The sequence below is a fragment of the Euprymna scolopes genome, chromosome 26 (genome assembly GCF_053919585.1).
Source record: "Euprymna scolopes isolate OS-2025 chromosome 26, ASM5391958v1, whole genome shotgun sequence".
NCBI lineage: Eukaryota > Metazoa > Mollusca > Cephalopoda > Sepiida > Sepiolidae > Euprymna > Euprymna scolopes.
In genome coordinates this window covers 29,346,599-29,370,021 of record NC_136507.1, presented here as the reverse complement: position 1 = coordinate 29,370,021, position 23,423 = coordinate 29,346,599, and positions in this window count along the sequence as shown.

The following is a 23,423-nucleotide window of genomic DNA, read 5'->3' as shown; positions in this document are numbered from 1 at the left end:
GGGCCTATATATATATATATATATATATATATATATATATATATATATATATATATATATATATATACATTTTTTTAAATTTTATTTAATTTTCACCCCAAGCAAGGAACAGTGCCACTTTGAAGTAGGGGGCTACTATCGGGAACATAAGTTGCAGGGGTATTATGAAGGGAGATGAGTAGAAAGATGTCTGTTCTCATTACACTTGAACTTCTGCATATCAGTACAGTTGGGAAAGCAGAATCCTGGAAGGGAGTTCCAAAGTCTAGCAGTACTGGGGGGAAAGCTATTGGAGTATAAGGCCTTCTTACACATAGGGATCTCTACTGTGAAGGGGTGGGATTTGGCTGCTTATCGGTTTTATGGGATGTATTCACGTCGAGGGGATACAAGTGCTTGTAGTTTGTCAGAGCATTCACCATTAAAGTACTTGTAGGCTGAGGGATGCAACATTTCGTCGATGGAACAGAGGCTAGAGCCTAGATGACAGTTCAGGACCTACCAGGTTGGCGACTCTGTTTTGAATCCTGTCCAGGAGTGACAGACAACTAGTAGATGCACCAGCCCAAATGTGACAACAGTACTCCATACATGGGTGGGTGGTGGCGTTATAGGGGTACAAGATACTTTCATGCGTAAGTAATTTTCTAGCACGGTAGATAGAACCCATCTTCCTCGCAGCAGCATTGGAAATGTTCTCAATATATATATATATATATATATATATATATATATATATATATATATATATATATATAAAGCACAAGCTCTGTGTGTTCCTACATGAATAGGTTCCTATTTAACTGATCACGTACAATGATAGAAGAGTACCACGCTGACATCGTTTGATGAAACGCTGCAATGGAAATTCTTCTCCCAAGAAATTACAAGAAAATGACAGAGCTCCTGGGTTTTATTTTTGGCAATATTTTATTCCAGAAATGTTTTTTTTTTCTGAAAGTTGCAACGTTGAATATTACTATCGCTATTTTTGATCCCCTCTACTGGAGCCATCTTCAATCTGAAGACCGTCTGTGTCCCTTTATCGACTCCAACTGCTGTCTCTTCCTCTGTATATCTCTTAACTCCCTTATATATATTCAAATTAATCTTGCTATGGCGTAATTCAACTCACATCTTTAACATGTGACTTTTGAATCACATTTTACTAACCAAATTTATTTTTTATGCATTCGATATTGATCTTCATTTGTTTATTGTTTCTAAGTTAACCAAAATATTTTACTAAACATTCCTTCATTCAAAACATTCTCTCGGCATGGATTAAGGAAATTACCACGACCACTTCTATATATTCCTTTTGTAAAACAATAAATTCTTAATTCGAATATATGCCTCTATATGTTTTTTTTATTTAGAATTAAAAATTTAACCACCAAACTTATATATTGCGCTATTCTTAAATATTGAGCTTTTCCTTTTTGGCTAGGATCACCCTGAAATTATTACTTCAAGTAATATCTATCAGGATTTTCATCTGAATTCTATCAGTGTCTAATATATATATATATATATATATATATATATATATATATATATATATATATATATCACCGATCACCGAAGTTAAGCAACGTTGAGCTTAGTTAGTACCAAATGGGTGACCAATTTGGGAATTCTAGGGGATGTATGTGCTCTCCGCTTATCTCGGCATTTGTTTCTAGTCGTCCTGAATATACACTTCATTTGCAACTAGTATTTAACAATGTCGATTCAGGAGAGGTGTAGTTGGAGATTGCCCACCTCCTGCAACGAAACTTTCACGCACAGCCACCCCTACGTGGATATTCACAGTCTGACAAAGACGGAATGGGCCTATATATATATATATATATATATATATATATATATATATATATATATATATATATATATATATACTTAATTTACTCACATAAAATTAATATACGAAAGTATAAATTTATGCGTAAACTTTAAGTATTTACTTCAAAATGCTCAATACGTAAGTAGAGCTAGTTAGTAAGTTATAACATATATATGGCGATTAAGCTACACTGAATATTCCCCGTTTCATCCACTCTAGGACTCTTCAGGCTTATGCTACTATTCAACGTTGCATAAGCCTGAAGAGTCCTACAGTGGACAAACGCAGAATATTCAGTGTAGTGCTTTCCGACTCCCTGGAAGACCTCATCAGTTTGCCCTGTATTTAAGAATTCAGGTGATAAGTCATCTCCCTCTCAATACAGACCTATAAGTCTCCTGTGTGTTATGAGTAAGTTGCTGGAATCCATATTAAATAGAGAAATAGTCAACCACCTCAGCAGGAATAACCTTCTTAGTGACACACAATATGGTTTCCGCTCTGCAAGATCTACCGCAGATGCGCTGACGGTTATATCCCACAGGATTAGTGAATCTCTTGACAAAGGCTTCCTTTCTAGGGCAATTGCTCTTGACATATCAAAGGCATTCGACAAGGTATGGCATAAGGGTCTACTTCACAAGATTTCCAGCTACGGTATAACTGGAAATGTGTTCTCAATCATTAAATCATTTCTCTCCGATAGGCTCATAAGAGTAATGGTAGATGGACAAAAATCGGAGGCCTGCAATATAAATGCTGGAGTCCCTCAGGGGTCAATCCTGGGCCCAACTTTCTTCCTAATCTACATCAATGACCTCCCTAAACACATACTTAAATCATTCGTTGACATCTATGCTGATGACACGACCATCTACGTCAACACATCAAAGGCTGTAAATGACAAAGTTCTCTCTGATTCTCTCTCCTCTGATCTCGAGCACGTGGTTCAGTGGGGGAAGATGTGATGGTTATCGTTAATGCATCCAAAACCAAACTCCTATCCGTACATCATCAACGCTCTGATCCCCAGCTGGCATCAATTGTGATGGATGGCTCTCGTCTGGGTGAGGCCCCGTGTTTTGACAAGCTTCTGGGTTTGACCTTTACTCCTGATCTGAAATGGAACACGTACATCAAGTCTGTTGCCAAGTCGCTGGAAAGATGGTGGGATCCTTCTACCGCTCCAGAAGATATCTCACTACTGATGCAATTCTATATCTATATAAAAGCCAAGTACGTCCAAGGATGGAATACTGTTGCCATATCTGGGCAGGAGCTGCTAAAAACAGCCTATCCTGCCTTGACAGAGTACAAAATAGACTTCGTGGCTTAGTGGGGATGCCCTTTTCTCTACCCTGCAACCTCTCTCCCACAGAAGAGACGTTGCGAGCCTGTCCTTGTTTTATCGTTATTTCCATGGGAGATGCTCGTCTGAACTCCAATCTCTGGCCCCCCCTCGCCAATCTTTCACGAAAAACACCCGTCTAGCTGAATCCACTGTGAAAAATTTCCCCCACTCTATATCTGTGCCTAAATTAAAACGCGGATTCCATGAAAAAAGCTTCTTTCTTAGAACTGCACGCCTGTGGAACTCTGTTCCGTCTGCCTGCTTCCCTCCGGACTACAACTTGGATGTCTTCAAGTCCAATGTTAACAAATTCCTAATGAACCGCCCCCTTAAGTAAACACTTCAGAAAATCTCCTCACTAACGTAATGTACTTGCAATAAACCTTATCCCTGAGTGGCTTCCGGGCCTTGATAAGTGGTGATCACTGTGTAAAAAAAAAAAAGTTTAATCACCATATATATTTTATAACTTACTAACTATATATATATATATATATATATATATATATATATATATATATATATATATCTTAACTCTCTTTTATATATTCAAATTAATCCTTGCTATGACGTAATTCAACTCACATCTTTTAACATGTGACTTTTTGAATCACATTTTACTAACCAAATTTATTTTTTATGCGTTTGACATAGATCTTCATTTGTTTATTATTTCTAAGTTAACCAAAATCTTTTACTAAACATTCCTTCATTCAAAACATTCTCTCTGCATACCGTTTTCTACACAACACTTAACAAAATAATAATAATGCTCATTAGCAAACATATTACTCTTTTCATTAATATTAGTAGATGTTCTAAATCGACTATCAGCAAGGCCACTCGATGTTGCCCCGGCAAAACTTAATAATGGTCAGGACCGCTTACGTCACAACTGTAAATTTCTTAAATAATCATCAAAAGTAATATATTTCTCCCCCTCCCCATAACAGAAAAACGGGGTCAAAAAGTACCTCGGAATATTAAATATTGATTCCGCGTTTCATTTTATGTTAGGAAAAGTATATAAGCATATATAACATGCATTTGCCTACATCATGCAGTAATTTAGTATTATAGTTGAAGTCTGAATTTGTATATTTAACTAACATTTACCTACATCTAGCTTAAAGCTGTTATTATACTAAATGTCTGAATATATATACAGTAGAACCCCGGGATACGGCATTAAAACTTAATAACAAAATACAGAACAGTATATAATACACATGTATATAATCAGATAAAATTATAAATAAACCCGTAAAGCGGGGCAAATACCGTAACCAGCGGCCAGAAAAACATTATATTCCGCATCGTAACCTGAAAAAATCGTATCTTAGGACCACCGTATCCCGGGGTTCTTGTACTTCAGTCACATTTACTTACATCTAGCTGAAAGCTGTTGTCTGAATTTGTCACCGTCTCAAATTTTAACATCATGACGCCATTTCTAGCGAACCTTTCAAATTAACGACTAAAGTTTTAACCTTATATGTTTTGATTTCGAATCTAATTGATGGCAACCACGTCATATTTTTTTAAACTTTGAAATCACACTACTATATACTGAGTACACTATAATAATAAATGGAACATGCACTCTATAATAATAAATATGAAATCTACATAAGTTAAAATATAAGTATATTTTACGTCCAGGTCACTCCGGAATAGAGATTACTATATATTGGGTACAGTATAATAATCAAAAGTAAATTGGCTCTATAATAATAAATACAAAATCCGCACACATTAAAATATCGTATTTACGCGTATTTTACGACCGGGCAATGTCGAGTGCACTTCTAGTTTGGATTCAATATCGTGATACAAAAATTGCATATTTATGTTAGGGTTCATTTTGTATATATTTTTTTATATAAACCTTTTTTTTATACATGGAGGTCACCACTTATCAAAGCCCAGAAGCCACTAGGGGATAAGGGTTAAGATAAATAAGTTATATATATATTATTTTATATAAATCTTTCTTTTTTTTTTAAAACTTTTAACCTTATTCCTAATTTTCTATTTTATTTTATTTTTCAGCATAAAATTAATGACTTAATTTTCCTTTATTTTCTTTTTAAATACTTCCAGGAATATCTGCCTTACGACTAAAATGCTAGTTTTATTTTGGTGTCTTTAACTCCCCTTATTTTTTGCTGATGAGGAGACTATGTTTAAAGGACAAAACTTTTGTCAAATGATTGTCAATACTTATTGTCAATTTCAATAAAATGAACATCGTTTCCGACTACAGATCGAATGACCCCCTGTTCAAGCTTGGGTGCACCTCACAATTTTATTTTACTTTTTCCTTATTAATAAGTTCCATATACGATAAAAGAAGACGCACCATTTAAAATCGCTGAAAATCATTTCTTCGTTTGAATATTTTAAATCAGAAATGAATTTTCTAGCATGATGTGATAATGTAAACTTAACACAGACGGAATTTGATGAACGACATTATCATTATTATTTTACATATTTTTTTTTCTGCGAATTAGTCCAGCGAGCAAATCATTCCTCGTAATATATAATAATATATAATAATATATAATAATCAATAGATGACTGATTCTATACTAATTCATACGCAATCTGCATAAATTAAAATATGTTTAAACGTATTGTCCGACCTGGCAACGCCAGGCGTCCAGCTAGTACACTAACACACACACACACACACACACACACACACACACACACACACACACACACACACACACACACACACACACACACATATATATATACATGCATACATTAGATATGCATATATATATAATATACATACACATATGTGTGTGTGCATATTTATATGTTATGTATATATTTATGTAATATATATGCGTATATATATATATATATATATATATATATATATATATATATATATTTGTATAGTGTTTTTTTATAAAAAGGGTTGCACTGAAATTCCATATACGCTATTAATAATGGTCAGATCTATATTCTCATTATATTACCATCCGGATTTGTTGTCTGGGTTATTTTGACATCAATATTTCTGTCGGTTAATTAAGCGTTTCCGCTTAAAATTATTGTAAAACATATCTTAATTTTACTAACGAAATACCAATCCGCATCCTTGTTATTTCTATGATCTGAAACCCCTAAACCGATAAACGTACAAGCAGAATCATTTCCGAAATGATCACGGTTGAATTACATTTAATTAGTCGCACGCGTGGACAATGTTAATATCAGCAAAACAGAAGGAACAACGGCCAACAAATGTCATTCCGTCTTCGGTGCTTACTTTTCATGTTCTTTCTGTAAAAATAATAATAAGAAAAAAGCAACTGAACGGGTGTTGCCTGTTGATCTAGAATTCAACGGGTTATCATGGTTGCTTTTGTAGCACAGACTTAACATTCCCTCGTGGCACACGACCATCGAAACATTTCCATTAATGAGGCGTTTCGTTTGAATAGGATCCGCTTCGCTTAGGCATCATTAACATATCATAAAGGCCACCCAACCACCCACAAGTAAAAAGTTGTAACTTGAACCGGGTCTCTTCGCATTAGTTCGTTCAAACTGCGTATCTAACGATCAAAATTACGTAAGTGCCAACGTGGACTGACATTCCAGGTTCGAATCCTGCCAGTTCCGCACTAACACTTCAATTCATTTCTGTTGCTACCAGAGGGAGAGAACTTGAAGGCCTACTAGATACTATAGTCCAGTGTCTAAAGTCTTTCTGTAGAGGGATTTGTTAGAAAAAAAAAACTAGCATGAGGATATTCTTGCCTGACGAAATATTCTAAATAAAATTGTAATCGCTGTCCAAATACAATCCCTCTAGATATGGCAACCCAACACGACCTTTTACGATGAAATGACACACCTTCTCCAAGTGAGATTACCTCAAGTAACCGCACGAAGCTGTATACTCCACCAGACTAGATGAATTCTTTTTGCTGGAATCCAGTAAGACCAAAAGATCAAAAGAAAGTTATACGACAGCGTAATTAATTGGTCAATAAGTGAGACGAAAAGTAATATCCATAACTTCTTTACTAACTCAGTGTTCTAGAGGTAAAAAAAAAAAACTTTGAAGGAATATTCGAATATCTATGTATCTTGTATAGAGATTTACTATAAGCCCGAGGAAGGATGCCCCTCGATTTTTGAGAATAAAGGCAACTCCAACGCCTACATTAACAAGTAGTAACGTGAACCGTTTTTTTTTAGCATTCGTTCAAACTGCGTATCCAACGATCAAAATGTAAGTTTCGTGTCCTGACGTAGGTGCCAACGAGAACTAACATGCCAGGTTCGACTCTTGTCAGTTCCACAGTAACATTCTACTCATTTCTGATGCTACCATATATAGAGGTCCTTACACTATATCCGATGCTATTTCGGGCTTTGGGAAGTGTGGAGCCACCTTTAATTGCCATTGCTCCCAGGTCCACTCTGACCCGGAGTGGTAGTACCTGTTTGGGTCCCAACTATGGGTTAAATAGAAAATGACTTGGTGGAAAAAATGTTCTATTAAAACTTTTTTCTTCAAAATCACTGGATTCCACATTAAATAACCTGAAAAGGTTGATATGCCGTAAAACAACCAACCAACCAACCAACCAACCAACCAACCATATATAGAGAATTCAAATGCCTTCTAGAGACTATCCCCAACTGTTTAAAGTATCTCTGTACACAGGTTTGTCAGGAAACCCTGGCAGGAGGATACTTCTTTCTAAGCAAACCGTGACTAAATATTCTAAATTAAATTGTAATCGCTGCTTAAATAGGATCCCCTTGGTATGGCAACCTACCCTGGTTTATACGAGAAATAGTGCAAGTTCTCCAAATAATGTTACCTTAAATAACAGCACGAAGGGGGATGTTTAAGCAGGCTAGATGAACTCTTGTTCTGGAATATATAGGGAGGCCCCATGTTTTGATAAGCTTCTGAGTTTGACCTTTACTCCGGATCTGCAATGGAACACGTACATCAAGTTTGTTGCCAAGGTCGCTGGGAAAATGGTGGGGTCCTTCTACTACTCCAGAAGATATATCAATAATGATGCAATTCTCTATCTATACAAAAGCCAATTGCGTCCAAGGATGGAGTGCTGCTGCCACATCTGGGAAGGAGCTGCTAAAAACAACCTATCCTACCTTGACAGAGTAAAAAACAGACTTCGTGGCCTGGTGGGGGATGCCCTTTTCTCTTCCCTGCAACCTCTCTCCCACATAAGAGACGTTGCGAGCCTATCTTTGTCTTATCGTTATTTCCATGGCAAGTGCTCGCCTGAGCTCCAATCTCTGGTCCTCCTTCGCCAATCTGTCACGATAAACACCCGTCTAGCTGAAACCACTGTCAATAATTTTCCCCACTCTTTATCTGTGCCTAAATCCAAACGTAGATTCCATGAACAAAGCTTCTTTCTTAGAACTGCATGCCTGTGGAACACTCTACCGCTTGCCTGTTTCCCTACTAACTTCAACTTGGATGTCTTCAAGTCCAACATAAACAAAATCCTGATGAACCACCTCCTTAAGTAATGACACTTTATCAAATCTCCAATACTAACGAATACTACAACACTACCCCATTGATTACTGTACACACAATAACCCTTATCCCCAAGTGGCTTCTAGGCCTTGATAAGTGGTGACTACCATGTAAAAATCCATAAAAATAAGACATAGGTACCAAAAAGAAAGATGTACTATTGTATATCTCTCTTTTTTGTCTCTTGGTCTTATGGATCCTAGAACAAGAATTCGTCTAGTTTTTAGTTGTATTTATTTGCTGAGCAAATTAGGCACAATGCCGTTTTTTAATGTGGAGATAGAGAGGGGGAGGGGGAAGAGAAAAGGGGACCAGCTCCCGAGAGGTGGGAAATGGGCGCTGGATAGTGATTTGCACACTGGTATATCGGGTTGCCCCTACATGAACCAGAAGATTGCTGCAAGGGCAATGGTCTTTGATTGCAACATCTGCCGGAACAGATGCATTTATTTGCTTCCCCACTGATAAAATTAAGCACAAGGCCGTTTTTTAATGTGGAGAGAGAGGAAGGGGGGAAGGGGACCAGCTACCGATGGGTGGGAAATGGGAGCTGGATAGTGACAATTGGAATGAAGGGTTGTCCCTACATTGACCAAGGTCTGATATGTTGGGTTACCCCCACATATGGTTTTTGCTTGCAGTATCTGCCGGAAGAGATGCATTTATTTGCTTCCCCACTGAGCAAATTAGACACAATGCCGTTTTTTAATGTGGAGAGAGAGGGAGGGGAGGGAAAAGGGGACCAGCTCCCGATGGGTGGGAAATGGGAGCTAGATAGTGACAATTGGTATGAAGGGTTGCCCCTACATTGACCAAGGTCTTTTATGTGGGGTTGGTATTTATTTGCTCCCCCACCGAGCAAATTAGGCACAAGGCCGATTTTTAATGTGAGGAGTGAAGGGAAAATGGGGACCAACTCCCCGGGGAGTGGGGGAGCTGGATAGTGAAATTGTGTATGAAGTGTTGGTATTTATTTGCTCCACCCGGGGAGTAGGGGAGGGGAGCTGGATAGTGACAATTTGTATGAAGGGTTGCCCCTACATTCACCAAGATCTGATATGTGGGGTTGCCACTACATATGGTCTTTGCTTACAGTATCTGCCGGAACAGATTGTTTTTATTTGCTTCCCCACTGAGCAAATTAGGCACAAGGCCGTTTTTTAATGTGGAGAGAGAGAGGGAGGAGGGAGGGAAAAGGGGACCAGCTCCCGATGGGTGGGAAATGGGAGCGGGTTAGTGACAATTAGTATGAAGGGTTGCCTTACATTGACCAAAGTCTTATATGTGGGGTTGGTATTTATTTGCTCCCCCACCGAGCAAATTAGGCACAAGGCCGATTTTTAATGTGAAGAGTGAAGGGGAAAATGGGGACCAACCCCCCGGGGAGTAGGGGAGCTAGATAGTGACAATTGGTATGAAGGGTTGTCCCTACATTGACCAAGGTCTTATATGTGAAGTTTCCCTCACATATGGTCTTTGTTTGCAGTATCTGCCGGAACAGATACTACACTTTGAGGTATTTATTTGCTCCCCCATTGAGCAAATTAGGCACAAGGCCGATTTTTAAAGTGAGGAGTGAATGGGAAATGGGGACCAACTCCCCGGGGAGTAGGGGAGCTGGATAGTGACAATTGGTATGAAGGGTTGCCCCTTCATTGACCAAGGTCTTATATGTGGGGTCGCCCCCACATATGGTATTTGCTTGCAGTATCTGCCGGAATAGATACTACACTTTGATCTTGTCCCAAGGGCTACCAATTATCTAGTTTGTAGTTAACTGTTGAATAATTTTATTTTTGGGGTTTTGGGTCATTCACAAAACGAGAGTTAAACGTGAACTTATAAGGTATCTATATGATTCCACTTCCGGTTATGAAACATATGTATCGACTGAATGAGAGTATCTAAGCCCGTCCCTTATTAGCAGGGACGACTTATCTCATCTAAACATTCTGTAATCGAACTGACTTCTCCTTGATAAAGCCAGGTGATTGGCTAAAATTCGGACTTTAACAACAACAACAACAACAACAACAACAAAAACAACAACAACAACAACAAAAGTTAATAAAAATTATTTTATAATTTCACATTTTCAGGTTTTCAAAGTTTTTCATTTAAATTCAAAAAAAATGTCTTTTTTTCTAAAATGTGTGACTTTCCAGTTCTTAAATTTCACGCTTGAATCAAGCGAATACACACACGGATCATAAACAGCACTGATACAAGACGTCTTTTCGAGAGGTTTCGACCTCTTATAACAAGACTATGAACGGAAAAAAACTTAATCGGACTGATATCTTTTTGATAAAGCCAGGTTATTGGCAAAAATTTAGACTTTAACAACAACAATAAAAAGTAAATACAAATGATTTTATCATTTCACAACATTTTCAGGATTTCAAATTAACTCATATATATATATATATATATATATATATATATATATATATATATATATATATATGAACAAATGATTAATAAAAAGTTAAAAGACATCTTGAAAAAGAGTTAAAAACATTTAATTTTAAAAAAGGAAGAAAAAGATAAGTGGATAGTCCTTAATCCGCGGAGTTTCGAAGAAATACTCTCCGAGGGCAGGAATTAGCAAAATGCGGGATCGGATTTTGCATATAAAAGTATTTAATGAATATATATATATATATATATATATATATATATATATATATATATATATATATATATATATATATATATATATTCTTATAATAGGACACTCTGCTGGATTCCTTTTTTCAAAAAATATAACTATATATATATATATATATATGTATATATATATAGTTATATTTTTTTTCTTATAATAGGGCACTCTGCTGGATTCCTTTTTTTAAAAAGATAAACTATATATATATATATATATATATATATATATATATATGCATGCACAAACACACACATATATATGTGTGAGTGTGTGTGTATAGTTGCGTGTGTATTCGTGCGGGCTTGTGTGCGTGTGTATATAATAGGTGTTATATTTTATAAGATCTGATTTTTCAAAGTCCGTCACACCCCTCTTCTGTGATATATGAAAGCATATCTGGGAGACCCGAGCAATTTGTACGGTTTTAACGCAGACAGACGAGCGTCTTGTAACTGCTTTTTATCCTCGACGCCACGCACGGGGTAGACGGGGCTGGTCACGAAAAATTCGCGCGCCTTTGAAACAAACATAATTTTAATTTCCGACACGCCCGCCATTAAAGAGATACGAATGCGAGCCTCATTCCAAGCTGTCATAGTCTTTAGTCGTGAAGCCCTTTGTGCTTAAAGAAACAAACAAACAAAACTCGTGTCTTACAGATTCTTGCGCCGCAAAGACTTGAAAGGAATGCCAGTAATTCTTTTATATGAAGAGATTGGTATGTTTATGGGATTATTAACGAAGTTGAGGTATTTGCGCCCAGGTTAAAAACCAAATGGGTAACCGCTCCGGTGATATTATTAAAAGGATATAATCGATAAATATAGAAACGTTTGACGATGATTGTCTGGCGTGGGCAAAAGGTAAAAATTTAATAATCCGTGTAAATACATGAAAGCGGTAATATGAATGACGTGATATCATCGGTAAATTCGGAAATGTTTTTATAAGCATAATTCACTGGAAGCGAATCGAAGCATAAAAACTAGATTTGTATATTTATAGGATCATGAACAACGTTAAGCAATGTAGACCAGATGAAATATTAAAGGATAACCGATCTGGTTTTATTATTAAAATCATATAATCTTCATAGAAAACTAAAAAAAAAAAAAAAATAAAAAAAAAATACCCGTCCCAGTAAGGGTAAAATTAATTATCTGAAATATACGCTTTTACACGACTTTTATGTTCTCATTAGGATGAGACGATGGTTGAGTGGTTAACGACAAGGACTGACGATCTTAGTGTCCAGAGTTCGAATCCAGTTCGTTCCTCAAAAGTAATTTACAGTTATGATGTTGATAGGCTTCACATGGTCCATAGTGTAAGCACTTGATGTGTTTCTATGAATAATTCTGACTAGAAAAATATCGGGGAAACCAATGCCAACAATAGAATCTGCGGATGTACACTGTATAATGATAATAATGATGTCCTCGTATTGAGATTAAAATCAAGGAATAATGGTACTAAACCCTTATGTCTTACCCCAATTTCAGTCAAAACTAGCTGGTCGACTGGCATTGTCTCGTCATAAAATATACATAAATATGATATTTTAATTCATGCAGATTATTTATTATTATAGAACCAATTCTCTATTGAATTTTATCCAATATATACTAATGGTTTCTAAAGTTATAAAAAAGACATCACTTGGGTACCATCCACTAGAGCCGGAACCAGAACGTTCAGCTCTCCAGCTCTATTCGTTATTTATCTATTCCGCGTCGTCACTGTCTGAGGCACCAAAAGACGGAAATTAAATGCCAAAAATTACGCTACTTTGAGCTATGAATGCTTTATTTTGCGCATGTGCAAAAGTAACAGCAGTAGTAATGTTTTACGTTGGCAAAGTCAACTGTTTTATTTTCAATTTTGATCCCTTTAGAAGCAATTTTTGTCGGCTAAAAACCTAATCGAAAGTGTGCTACAGGTTCAAATATTCTATGTTTATATCATATTTCAACTCTGTAAAGCAAATATTCAGAGAGGAGTCTAGTAGAGACTTTTCGCACACACATTTATAAAGTCACTTTATATATTATATGATCTTTTAAAAACTTATAAAAAACGACAAAACTTGGACTTTATATATTGAATACCACCCCAATATTTCGTTATTATATAGCCTCCCCAAAACTCTCAAACCGGATATCCCTATCTTCCCCATAATATCCGGCATCGATAGTGCAACATACAAAATTGCACGGTCCATATCCAACATCTTGACTCCACTACTGGGCACTATCAGCACCTCCCACATAAAGAACTCCGGAGATTTACTCAACCAAATAGAAATCATTAATATATATAACAAAACTATACACAGCTTAGATATAACATCAGTATATACTAATGTCCCTATTAAAAAATGCTTAAATTTACTCCATGAACACTAAAAAATATCTAACATTAACTTACCTTTTCCCCCCGACACTTTTATAAAAATCATTAGTTATTTTCAATTCAATAACAATTTCTACAAACAAAATGTCGGTCTTCCTATGGGTAACCCTCTTAGTGGAATATTAGCCTGCCTTTTCTTAGAATTCCTAGAATCTGGTCCTTTCAAATTTAGATTACCTTCAAACACAGATTATTTTAGATACATTGACGACATTTTAATTTTTCTTCCTGAAAACACGCACATAGATAACATTAAAGAAAAATTAGACTCGGTCGAACCCTCCATAAAGTTTTACCTATGAAACAGAAAACAATCACTCATTACCTTTTCTAGACATACTTATTATAAAATCCAATAATAAACTATCCTTCAAAGTTCACCGCAAAAGTACACACAAAAATGATTACATACATTTCTATTCACACCATAATAACAAAATAAAAACAGGGATGATAATTGGTTTCTTCTTACGCGCATTCAGAATTTGCAGTCCTGAATATCTGGACGAATAATTCAAATACCTAACAAACACTTTGAAAACCCTGCAATATCCAACATATTTCATATTGAAGGCTAAGTGAAAAGTCACACAAATATTTTCCAGGATAAATAATCAAAAATCATATCTCTCTCTCATAAACAGATAACCACTTTTACCTACACACATCAATAATACAATAATTTGCAACACACTAAACAAACTAGGAATTCCAATCATACAAACCACATCACAAACTATAAGACAAATATAAGGAACTACAAAGCATCTCCAAAACAAACCAGTTTCAAATAGAAGCATATACACTATTCCTTGCCAAAATTGCCAACATAGATACGTTGGTGAAACCCAGCGTAAATTAGAAAGGCTCAGTGAACATAAAAAATGATATAAAAAATAGCAATTCTCTAAGTGCATTATTCTCCTATTCATTGAAGCATAATCACACCTTAGACTTTTAACAAGCAAAAATAGTTAAATTTTTTCAAATAAACTGTGCCGGAAACTTCTTGAATCATCTCTTATCACAAATTCAAACACAATTAAACAACGTGCAGGTTTCTATAACATAGCGCCATTAACAAGTAAACTTTTATTAAAAGAATATAATTTAATTGTAGAGACAGATTAACCTTCTCACATTATAGAAATACTCCCTGTAATAATTAATACATGTAATCTCAATCAATAAATTACATAATAAAAACACACTCATTTCTGTTACACGCCTATATTTGAATTTTAACAGACATATTCTTTCCAGAAAGAATATTAACTGCGTTGATATCTTTTAAAAAAAAATATCAACGACTATATGACTGATAAAAATCTCCATCTCTTTAACAACGCAAGCTCCCCTCCTTTTTTGAATTTCCAACGTCTTTTTCCGTTTCTGATATAGAACAGCGTCGCACTTTGCAGATGAAACATTTTCAAATATTTGTAATGGTGTTTTTGTTTTCTTAATCTCATTAATCCAGAGGCAGTCTCGAAATAAAGACGAAACGTTGATGAACACATAACTCGTTTTGTTCCTTTTTATTTTTTCTCTCTCTCTCTATTTTGTCGGAATACTATTTCCATTATTCTCATCATGTATATATATATATATATATATATATATATATATATATATATATATATATATATATATATATATATAATTATTTTTTACTATAATAATTAAATACCTACAGACACTAGTGTTTCATCCTTTCGGGAATCTTCAGTGCAGGGTGTCACAATTAATACCAGTCGAACGATTTGAACCCCGCAACACGAGACATCTCTGGCTCGATTAGCGGAGACCTAATCCATTCGGCTACCATATATGTATATCAGGTTGACAAACAAGGTTCTTTCGGTTTTTAATTTTAAATTCAGATGAACATATCTCGGCTCAAACAAAAATTTATTGATCGAAATAAGCAACATCAGAATTAACACACTTTTGCCAACGCAAAGCAAATGTATTTATTCCAGTAACGTAAAAATCTTGCATTCTGGTGGCGATGAAGTCGCTGAAAGCGTTTTTGATATCGCTTAAGTTTTGGAAGCATTTCTCATGCAGAAAGTTGTCGAGATGCTTGAAAAAGTGGTAATCAGCAGGCGAGACGTCTGGAGAGTAGGGCGGATGAGGCAGAGTTTCAAGTTTTCGGGTATCGGAATCGGAAAAATTTGTAACTATTTTCCGATGCCAAAACCGATTCCTTTAATTATCTCTTTTTTATTTGACTTCTTTTAAAAAATCTTCAATAATAATAATAATAATAATAATAATAATAATAATAATAATAATAATAATAATAATAAAACAATGAAAAGTATTTATTGATAATAAAATACCAGTAAAGCTAAAATTTATAGATTATCCCCCACACCAACGCGTTTTTACGCTTGAGAAAACATATACACATTTAAGATGTGTTTTTACTGTAATCAAGACAAAATAACTACTTTATAGTTGCATATGTAGAGATTTATAAAGAATCGGAATTGGAATCGGTAATTGTATCGGAATCGGAAAAATATTGAATCGTCCCATCACTAATTAATATATGGATAAACCTAACACTTTCTATGCAAAACTTTTTAACATCACTTGTTACATTCCAGGACACATGACACAAATCGTCAATAGCTAAAGGGGCAGATAATCCCGACGAACAAGCACTGACACAGTCGTGTCTTATAGTGGACGGCAAGTTAGGGTGTTTTTTTTTCCTCTCCAGAGATCTAGCGACACAAACAAAATAATCTAGTATGGACACTTACTATGCAGGATAAACGCACGAAAAACAAATGAAGCATGCATGGTCTCCCGTGAGTACACAGTGAACGAGGCATAAAAAAAAATGACTAAGCTCAGCATTTGCCCCCACCCCCCATTTAGCTCCAAAAGTCCCCGGGGGGCGTAAAATCCTGGTGAAAATGATCAAACAGTGCCTTTTTAGGCTTTAACATGTGTAAATTTGAGATCTGTACCATGCAAAAAAGAAATTACTAAGTCCATCATTTGCACATCTCCCCCCCCCCCTCATTTACACCTAAAAGTTCCCAAGGGCTTAGCATATTTAAATTTGAGTTCAGCACTATGCCAAACTGCTACAGAAAATTTTGGAGAAATATAGTAAAATAGTCCCAAAAATGGAGTGTTTTTATTAGCCCTAAAAGAGCCCCCGGGGCACACCCAAGAGTTATCGCGAAGTATAGACAGACAAAATTATATAGAAATCAGTTAGTTACAACGTTTCAGAAAGTTTTATAAAAATCCAAGGCATCAATTTTTTTAATAAGCACAAAATTTTCAATTTTAGCCATTTTAAACCGAAAGGCACCCCCGGGGGTCAACCGGAGTTTTCCCGGAAAATACGTTCTATTATTTTTTTTACTCATATCATGTTTAATGTTTGTGCGAAATTTTAAAAAATCGTCAAGGCGTAGCTATTGCGAAAAGTGTGGACAGACGAACGGACGAACGGACAAGGGTGAATCTACAGGTTCACCCTTCTTTTGGCAGGGGACAAAAAAAAAAAACGAAAAAAAACCCCAAAAAAACAAACAAAAACAACAAATACAAACACAGAACAAAAACAAACAAAAAAAGCAAAAAAAAAAAAAAAATATTATGATAATATGTAGCTGTTTATTCGTGTATCTTTATCGATGTGCACTCGACAACATTCGTGACTTTTTATTTAGACCCACCGCATCTTTCCAACTCGCTAAACAATACAATAATTAAAGCCGGCCTAAGAAAGTAGATTGAACGAAGCGACTAACGCTTTTGTTAGTAAGAAGAACGCCGGAGGGGGTCTGCCCCGATGCTCGCGTTCGTCCATTGATTCTAATTGTCTAAACGAGGGCGTAATTATATCGCAAGACACTGTAACCACGCCATTGTTAGCAATCGATGGACGACTATCCAGCTGCCCTCGGGCGTTCCCTGTTTGGACGCGGGGCTTTATCTAGGCCATTGCAACCACAGTTGGAGGCTTACGTCATCGGCTTCTATCAAATCGGGGATTTGTCTTTTTTTCTTTAAAATAGAAATACGATGGTCATTACAAATGTAACGCCTGTTGTTTTTTTTTTAAATTTATTCCGACCGAACTGATCAGAGGGATTGCAAATTGCATTGTTATGATGACTGAACTTATGCATTTATGACCTGAAAGTTTTATCTCTTCTTGTAGATATTGACGGTGTGAAAACAATTCTTGTCATGGACATGCGTCAGAAGCAGAGATGTGTCATTGAATTCCTGGCAAAAGCGCATAAAGAATGATGATGCCTATGAAGAAAAATAAATTCTGGAGCGAAAAAATCGCTCGTTTTAATGGTACTACTCTCGTCTTCGTAGCTCTTTGTTGAGTTAAAAACAAAAAATAGGAATTCTGTGAGAAAGAGGTTGCAGGGAAGAGAAAAGGGACATCCCTACGAGGCTACGAAGTCTATTTTGAACTCTATCAAGGCATGATAAGTGCTTTCTAGTAACTCCTGCCCAGATATGGCAACAGTACTCCATCTTTAGGCGTACCTGGCTCTTACATAGGTAGAGAATTGCATCAACAGTGATTCCAAACAAACTCCGATTAGCGACCCGGCTGGTTTTTGTTTTTGAATAAGACAAGGATAAGATGCTCCGAGCAATAGCTCCCTAGATGTAGCGCCAGTAATTCATTTTAGAAAAATATCCTCCCTCTTAGGTGATTCTGTATCATACAACACAAATGTCAAGTGAGAATGCCAGGCCTGCAGAGGACACATGCTGCGTGATAGACGTTTCTGTTAATACTATTTTTGAATAGATTTTCATTTATTTTTATTGTTTGTATAATTGGATTTTCCCGTTCATTTGCTCGTTGACTACATCCTTATCTATATATCTATAAAAGTGAAAGTGTCTGTCTGCCTGTGTGTCTGTCTGTGGACATTTTCCTACGCAATAACTCTGTCAATTTTCAGTCTACAGACTCGAAATGTGATATACAGGGTACTGAGATTTGGGAAAATCTTTGTAATCCGCGTTCGGTCAGAAATTTGGGTGTTAAAGGGTCAAAGTTCAACGGTTTGACCTTTGAGAACTCTACCAAACTCCTCCGCCAATTTTCGGTATAAACAATTGAAATTTTAGATATATGTTCCTTGGACATGAATCTAACTTAGTAACTTGATTTGAGCCCCAAATAATAAAATTTAAGGGGTCATAATAGGGATCAAAGTTAAAAAAAGATTTACCTCTGCGATCTCTACCAAATTACTCAGACAATTTCTGGTGTAAACATTTGAAATTTTACATAAAGGATATTCAGAGACATGGAAGCTTTTTAATCTGTTTGGGTCGAAAATTTGAGCTACCAATATATAAATGTATGTATGTATGTATGTTTGCATGTCTGCCTAAAACTTTCGACAGAGGCGACGGATTTTCACAAGATCAGACGACAAATACCGAACAGTTGGCTAAAAACATTAATTTCTTCACACTCAACTGGGCACTTTTCAACAGGGAGTGGTCGCTTTTTTCGCCTATATTTTCGAAAGTCATCCTCTCTTTTCGATTGTCTAGCCTTAATTTCAACCTACGTCATTTTCGGTTTGGCGGTGGTCGTAACAGAAAAGATGTCACGTTTTTTCCCCATTCTTTTCCTCCTTCGTGGTACGAGTTCGAGACTGCTTTCCTACTACCACTTTTTTTTTCCTCAACACACATCTCCAAACACCCGGGCAACGCCGGGCACCTATGCTAGTAATTATAAAAAAATTGTGGACCGCCCGGGCGTCGTTGCTTTCTTGCTTGCTTGAATCTTGAATTATACTAAAAAATCTGAATGTGGTTGTCACATTCACAAATTTAAACGTCATGGCATCAATTCCAGTAAACTTTTCAAACTTAACAACTGAGGCTGTAAAAGCTATATGTTTTGTTTTCAATTCTAACTGATGGCACCCAAGACATATTTAAAAAGAAATTTAAAATAACTGTTATCTATGACAATAAATACGAAATCTGAACACATTAAAATATATTTAAGCGTATATTACGACCGGAAAACGTCGGGCAGCCGTCTAGTAATAAATAAATACATATAAAAAATGCATAACCATCAAATTATATTCGTTACTTACATCTATAATATAAATCTCACCTGTCTGTTTAAATGTATGTATGTATGTATGTATGTTTAGTGTCAGGTCATATCATATGCTACTGGTACCATGTAACACAGTACTACCTGCCTCATGGTCGGGTCACCGGCGACTAAACTGGTTCCCCCACCAGACTTGCTTGGTGATGAGGATGGCTAGTCTCCCTGAAGGATTAAAAACAAGACCTTCCAAAGGGCGAATGAATCCTTTTTCAGGGTCAACGGCCAACTAGCACCATGTGTGTTTGTGTGTATGTATGTGTGTGTTTGGGTGGAGAGGGCTCCCGTAAGCCGTGGTGAAGGCAACCTTTCTAGGAGAAGCAAATTTCTGATTTAAAAAACCATAAAGCGGGAGACCAGTACCCGCATTAAGCTGGTCTGCATTTTAACTTGTTGCTGACCATCTTGCTCGTTGCTGGATCTCAACATTTTGAACCTAGAGAGAGAGAGAGAGAGAGAGATAGAGAGAGAGAGAGAGAGAGAGAGAGAGAGAGAGAGAGAGCTGTCGTACAAAGCTAAGACTCTGTAACATCATCTGTGTACAGATACTTCCTCAGGCATTTGTCTATTAAAATGGTCCTGTGACGACGGAAAAGTTGTGACGCGTGGAAGCTTGAAATGCTGGAAGCATGTAATAATTGATCTCAATGACCGTCTTCAGTATCATGCCTGATTGAGCGGCTGAATTTACCAGTGGGACTAAAAAAAAAAAAAGAAGTCATTTTTGGGCTCATGGACATTAAGTGTCTGAGGGAGTGGCACTCGTCTGACAAGACGTTGCAATCATCATGTATGTATGCATGTCTCGCAAAAGCTTTCGATATAGGCGACGGATCCTGACAAGATCGCTACTATCGGACGACAAATATCTGAAAATTGGCCAAAAACATTAATTCTTTCACCCTAAACTCGGCCGTTTTCTACAAGGAGGGGTCGATTTTTTTCGCCGACATTTTAGCAAGTCATCGTCACCGTTGGATCGACTTCGGTTAATTTCAAGGTTTGACTTCCGGTTGCATCATGGAGACATTTGCTAGGACGTCAGATTTTCTTTCACTTATTTTTCATCTTCGTGGCATGGGTTCGAGCCTTCCTGCCTATCACCACTTTTTTTTTTTGCTCAACCAACACTTCCAAACACCCGGGTAACGCCGGGCACCCAGGCTAGTATAAAATAAATTAGAGTGTTCTTAGATAAACTTTTTGGGTTTGTATTACAATCCACAGAGATACGAAAAAGTTGTCAAAAACAAATATATAACAAATAAATGGTATCAAAGGCAAAATAAGTTTCCTTTCTATTTAACTGGATAAGTTTTTAGTGTTTTTATTTAATGTAACATGTTTATTCGGTTCGAAAAACGAGTAACATTGAGCGTTACGGAGAACAATAAAAATAGCCGCGAGCTCTCTTTACATCTTAGAAGTCTCGATAATCACTTCAAAATAAAGAATAAAACAAAATGGTGGTCGAAACCCAGCCAATAAATGTCACAGTAACATTTATTTGGTGGATTTTTACGGCCAAGTTGTCTTATTTCTTATTTTGAAATCATTTTCGAGACTTCAAAAACTCGCGGCCATTTTTTCTTGTTCTCAGGTAGCGCTTAATATTATTCGTTTTTCGAACTGAATAAACGTTTTACATAAAGTTAAAAAACACTTAGAAACTTGCAGAAAACTTTGTAGAAAATCAACTTATCTTGCTCTTGATAACATTTATTTATATATATGTATTTTGATAACTTTTTCGTGCCTCTGTGGATTGTAATACAAAACCTATATTTTTTATTGGAATACCTCCGATAAGTATCGAAAATCGATAATCGAAAAAAAATCTGATTAAAGAGTGAAACAGTCCAATTTTTACTTATATTAAAACACACACAACCTAACAACATAATTCCATTTAAGAAGTTTTATCACCACACAGGCGGAAAGGCCCGACGTATAAAATCAAATTTAAGTTCTTGGAGAAGATAGGGGCGCGTTCGAAATGTGTGTTTCTGTTCAGAGCACAAATGAACTATGATACTTGACTTTTAATTTTAAACTTTAATTCAAGCCATTATACAGGATGTTTAAAAAATTTTGGGCACATTTCAAATCCTCATATCTGCTTGAGTGAGAAAGTGTCTAATAATTTCATTTTCCAACAGGATGAGGCGCTACTACACTGGGTTAAACAGTTTCTGAACACAACACTGCCAGGCAGATGGATTAGACGATCTGAGCAAGATGATCACGATCTCATGCCTTGGACTCCCAAGTCTTCAGACCTCACACTTTGCGACTTTTTTCTTTTGTGGGATTTGTAAGAGAAATGGTTTATGTACCTTCCATTCCAAGAGACGTGGATAAGCTGAAAGCCTGAATAACAGAAGCTGTTGCAACCATTGACAACGCAATGCTGGTATGCGTTTGGCAGGAATTGGATTATCGGCTTGATGTGTGTCGTTTGATTAATGATGCTCACATTGGACATCTTTGAACATCCCATGAAACATTTAGGAGTACACACTTTCTGAATATACTAGATACGTTTTTATATCCTTCTCAAGATATTCAATGTCAAAATGTGCCCAAGACTTTTTGAACAACCTTTTTTTTTTTACATAGGCATCACCACTTATCAAGGCCAAGAGGCCACTCAAGGATAAGGGTTAAAGAGTGTACAGTAGACATTGGACAATATAGTAATAATTAGTAATGAAAATTTGGTAAATTTGATAACTTATATAGAACGGCTCATCAAGAACTTATTTACTTTAGACTTGAACACAACCATATTGTAGTCAGCCTGTATATAAATTTTTTTAATGAAATAAATAGTAGGTCCTGTACAGTGCAATATAAACTACAGTGTATTGTTGACTAAATCAGTGAAGAGAGACACATACAAAGCTTACTCTTGGCTTACTCTCGGTTCAGAGCGGTGGTTTCTTAAATAAAGCTTGCAATCAATCGATTTAATTGAAAAAATGCGCTATTTCACAAAAATTCAATGACGACATATCTATTGGAAGTTAGGAACATTGGTTGATTGATGGTCAATCAATCCGGCCAAAATCTGGTCTTCCTGCTAGTAAACATTAAAGGAATTCAAAGTTAGCACATTATAAATATACGTTTATATAATTTATTACTCGTAAGAATTATGTTTTGTTGCAAGTTAGCGGAGGTATGCGCTCAACTGTGTGCTATTATACCTTTTATTTTTTTCATCACTCTTTAACATTTTGTCCCATATTTTCTTGAATCTTCGTTCTTCATTTTTTTCTTTGTCTCTTTAATTTTACTAGCAGAATTATTCTACATAAGGACGATCCGGATCGATAATATATATATAAGGTGTTTTTATGTATATATATATATATATATATATTTGCATATATAAATATAGGAATATATATATATATATGCATATATAAATAAATA